The sequence below is a fragment of the Ochotona curzoniae genome, unplaced genomic scaffold, assembly GCF_017591425.1.
Source record: "Ochotona curzoniae isolate NIBS_2020 unplaced genomic scaffold, NIBS_Ocur_1.0 contig_4645, whole genome shotgun sequence".
Taxonomy (NCBI): Eukaryota; Metazoa; Chordata; class Mammalia; order Lagomorpha; family Ochotonidae; genus Ochotona; species Ochotona curzoniae.
This window is the reverse complement of record NW_024466353.1, coordinates 1,593,040-1,598,379: the sequence shown is the minus strand read 5'-3', so window position 1 is coordinate 1,598,379 and position 5,340 is coordinate 1,593,040.

Here is a 5,340-nt window from a genome sequence, read left to right as displayed (position 1 = left end):
GGCGGCCTGGGGTAGAGCCCAGGAATTCACAATCCTGATAAGTTCCCAGGAGATGCTGATGTTGCCAGGCCCAAGGCTATAGGCTGAGACCACTGCAGCTTTTTATGTTTAAGATTTATTTATTTGAAAGGTAGAATGATAGCGAGGGAGACACAGAGAGATGTTTCATCTGCTGGTTCACTCCCTGAACGTCCTTCAACAATCAGTGCTGGACCAGGCCAAAACCAGGAGCCAAGAATTTTATCGGGGGTCTCTTTAGATGTGTGACATGAGCTCAAATAACTGAGCCATAGCCTGCTGCCTCCCCGGTGCAGAATGCAAGGTGGAACTCAGACCCAGGATCTGCGATATGGGACACAGACACCCCAAGCGCCAGCTTAACCCGCGGCCCCACAAGGCCTGTCTTCACACAGGATTTTGAGGACTCTTCTTATGTGTAGGAAACTGGCTTTCTCGGCTTCAGCCTGCCACGGTACAGCAGCAAGTAGGAGAAAGGCTAGATTCAGCTGCTTTCACAGGTTTCCCTGTGACCACACTGAGCCGAAGCGAGTCTGCAAATCTGCACACTCAAAGTCATCAGTACGTTTCTAACCACTTGGTTTCTTCTCTATGAGGTCTTGAAAAAGACCAACCTAATACTAAGTGCTCACCAAAATCCTATCTACATGAATACATAGAAGTCTGGAAGTCAAGGGTTCTAGGGAGTTAGCTTGCAGATGGGTGGAGCTTGCTGCCTGGCTGGTTAGGTCGCTGCCTGGACACTGCATTCCACACCAGCACCGGAGATCCAGCCACTCTGAGTTTCTGAGTCAGCTCCCTCAGCATGCAGCTGGAGGAATGGGAGAGCCCAGTGGCTGAGTCCAACACATGTGCTCAGTGGAGTTCTGGTCTCCTGGATTCAGTCTGATTTTTGTGTGCGTTTGGGGAACGAACCAGCGGCTGGAGGTTCTGTCTCTCTTTCTAGGTTTTTCTGTCACTCTGCTTTTCAAATAAATGAACAAATTCTTTCAAAACTCCATATAGAAAGCCTATTAACAATGGCAGTACTGTTTCTATAGTTAACTTCAATCTAATAACTGATTTAAAATAATCACTAGACATTAGGTAGTACTGTAGAATTTCCTTTTTCTTTCTATTTCGAAAACCATCATTCGGATTGTACAACATTGTTCTGTCATTAAATATTATTGCTTTTTAAGCCTTTAAAAATAAAGCACTTTTGCGGACACCAAATTCCGCAAGCTAGATAAGATGCAGAATAAACTGCAGTGGACGGGCGCTGCCTCAGGTATTGAGACAATGAACCATCATGGCTAAAGTTAGCACTCCTCGGAGATCTGACAGCAGTGTTACAAATGCTCTCTCTATGGGAAATATCAGAGGCTTGTTTCAATCACACTATCTCCTGCAATCTAACTTCATAGCATTTAAGCAGGAACAATGAGGCCAAATTAGATTAGGAAACGTCTGCTTAGCCAACAAGCGATTTCACTGATTAATAACTAACACACCCTTGCACATGGCATGTTCGGGGCGTTCTGCTGTAGCTCACAGGATTTGAGAACTGTTCCCGAGGACAGGAAGACGCATCCCCATCCGTTTTCTCACCCTGGTGGATCGCGAGTGTCTGTCCAGAGCGCTTGGGTGTGGGGGTTCCTGATAAAGCAGTGTGGCACGTGATGAGCCAGGCCTGCCAGGGTATGGGAAGACTGTGGCACTGCATACGTAAACCTGGGGGGGGGCACTGCCACCACCCACCCTCAGCGGTGTTCCAGGCTTAGACGAACACAAGAAAAGGGGCGAGGAGTTGTGATGACCATGGTCAGACTTAAAGGCTAGATTTCATCTGTATTCCTTACAGCGTCAACAATTCAAGACGATGCGGCTTATAGCACCGGGCAGACTGTTTCAAGTATAAACACATTGGAACTAGATTTCTATATATAGCCAAAGTTCAGGAGACTGTTACACACAGAGAACCTATTCCAGAAAGCTTTTAGTTGTCACACAGTGTATGCAATGCATTGATTTAAATGATCTACAGATAGTCGGGTCAATACTTTAAAAGGAAATGCTGAAGTCAGAAAAAAAAAAAGCCACCACTATCCCCTATTATATTGTATAAACGTATGAAAATACATTGTGTGCCATCCCATCACGCAACGGAAGGGCCGTGTGAAACGCCCATGACGTGGAACTAACGTCAGCTGCTTGGTTCATGCAAAAGAACAGTCAGACTCACGGGATGCTATGTCCCTTTTCTCCCCTTCCGCCACCACGGCTGCTACCTCCTCCTGAAGCAGGTCCCAGAGTCCATCAACAGTCAGTGATGACTCTCTCTGCGGAGTTTGGAACAGGAAGGGCTGTGACCCAACGGTGTGGGACAGCAGCTCTGGCCGTGGAAAGAAAAGCAGACTTCATCTCATCACTCAAGCCACACCGAAGGCCTCAGTGTAAAACTCTAGATGACAACTTCAGACGTAGGTGTACATCTATTAGATCTTCAGGTGGAGAAATTTTTCCCTGTACCAAAAAAAAAAAAAGCTAACAAAGAAGGAAAGGGAGACTGGCATATTTAATCACATAAAAATTAATTCTGAAAGAATGTTGTATAAAATTTTCCTTACAGCCCTTGAGCAGGGCTGATCTGGCAAATACACTTGGAGAAGTTCAGAGGGACAGAGCAAACATCTGTATAAGATGTTATTCATTTATTACGCAGGCTCAGCGTGATAGCCTAGTAGCTAAAGTCCTCGCCTTGCACACACTGGGATCCCACCTGGGTGCCGGTTCATGTACCGGCTGCCCTGCTTCCCACTCAGCTCCCTGCCAGTGGCCTAGGAAAGCAGTCGAGGATGGCCCAAAGCCTTGGGTCCCTGCACCCATGTGGGAGACCTGGAAGAAGCTCCTGGCTCCTGGCTTCAGATCAGCACAGCACAGGCTCCAGACGCTGCGGCCCCTTTGGGACACTGAAAATCTTCTCTCAGGCATTTTGGGATACAAATACAAGCTGTATGATATTCCAGCCAACCACTCGGCACAAAGATGGTTCCTGAAAGTTGTTACCAAGCTGAAAACTTCCTATGACCTAATGACATACATGACAACACATTCATTACTCACACCGATTGTGGCGACGCTGGGCTAAAAAATCCTACCGCATCATCAGGCCTAGGAAGGTACGGTGCACAGCACTTGATGATAAACTGTCCTTACTGGCCCTACTGATCTGTGCACTTAGTATCCTGTACTTGTTAGCAGTATTTCATTTATATACATGTATGTATATCACATGTATATACATGTATATATATTTAGGCATTTTTGTTTATTTGAAATGCAAAGTTATAAAGGGAGAGGGAGGGGGGAAGGAGGGCAGGAAGAAAGTAGAGAGGGAGAAACAGAATCTCCCACCCTTCCATCCACTGGTTCATTCCCCGAACGGCTGCAGCAGTCAGGCTGAAGCCAGAAGCTTCACCTGGGTCTTCCCACAAGGGCGATGGATGCCCGAGCATCTTTGTTAACTCTAGTCACCCCGCTGTGCACTAGGGAGACCAGAACTTAACCCCAACAGCAGCTGTTCCCAGGGTTGATGTGGTACAGTGGGCTTAACCACCACTTGTGACAATAGCATCCGTTAACAGAGTGCCCATTTGTGTTCTGCTTCCAATTTGCAGCTCTCTCCTAGTCCATCTCAGAAGACACCCAAAGAAAGCCCTAGTGCTTGGGCCCTGCTGTAGTTCCTGACTCCTACACCAAAGCATTATTAACTTTTTTTTTAAAGATTTATTTTTATTATTTTTTTATTGGAAAGGCGGATATACAGAGAGGAGACACAGAGAGGAAGATCTTCCGTCCGATGATTCACTCCCCAAGTGAGCACAATGGCTGATGCTATGCCGATCCGAAGCCAGGAGCCTCTTCCGGGTCTCCCATGCGGGTGCAGGGTCCCAAAGCTTTGGGCTGTCCTCAACTGCCTTCCCAGGCCACAGGCAGGGAGCTGGAAGGGAAGCGGGGCTGCCGGGATTAGAACCGGCGCCCATATGGGATCCCGGGCGTGCAAGGCAAGGACTTAACCACTTGCGCCACCGCGCCGGGCCCAGCATTATTAACTTTTAATGGCATTTTTCAACGAACACTCTGAAGGGGCCTCCTCCCTGGAAAGCAGTGAGTAGCAGGTGCTGTGGCCGCTGCTCTCAGTCTTCCCGTGGTACTGTGGTCTCCAAGGAACAGGGGACCCTGCAGACAGCATGGCCCAGGGTGAGTGCCCACATGGAAACAAGCAGGGTCATTCACCAGGTCTTTCTTTAAAGATGCCTTGCAGATGCCTCAGCAGCCGAGTACTTGCCTAAGCACTGGTCACAGGGCTTTCCCCCAACCCCTCGTCTCTCCTCTCTAATTATTCAACACGTACACTTCCTACCGGATAGGAACTTCTATTCACTCCCCAAGTAGCCACAAAATCAGGGCAGTTCCAGGCCAGGCCGGAGCCAGGAGCCTGGAACTCCATCTGGGCCTCCCACATGGGTAGCAGGGACCCAATCTCATTAGTAGGGAGCTGGATTAGAAGCGCGGCAGCCAACGCCATATGTGAGTGTGGCAAGCAGCCACTTTACCCTTTGCACACACATCTGCAGGGATCCAAGGACTTGGTCACTGCTTTGTGGCTTTCCCCAGCACATGAACAGGGAGCTAGATCGGAAGCAGAGCAGCCAGGATTCGAAACAGAGCCAACATGGGGTAAAGGCGCAGCAGTAGGCTTAATGTGCCAGTGTGCCAGCCCCACTCACTGAGCTTTAAAATGCTTCAGTATTTTTTATTTGCACACATATACACAATGCGCGAGAGAGATGGGGCAGGTGGAGAAAGAGATCAACCTTCCAAATACTGTTTAATTCCCCCAATTGCCCCCAAACAGCCAGGCTGAACGCAGCCAAAGCCAGGAGCTCAGGTCTGGCTCGGAGGCTCCCACATGGGAATCAAACGCTTCCACTTCAGCCTCCAGCTGCTGCATCCCAGGAAGCACATGGACAGGAAGTTGGAAGGAGCCGGGACTCTAGCCCGTGCCTTCCAACCCGGACTGCAGGCACCCCGTGCAGCACTCTGCCACTATGCCAAAGGCACATCCCTAGGTCAGTGTGTCCCTGTCTGCAGCCCAACTCGGACTTCTGTCCTATCCTCCCGGCGTACACATCCGCTTGGCTACTGCACGTCTCTTGCATCAACTCGACATACCTCTTTGGCCCTGCAACCGTTTCTCCTGGGAAGCTTTCTCCTCCTTTAACTGCACTGCAGCCCACAGACCCAAGCCAGAAGCCTGAGTTCTTCCACACCACTTTT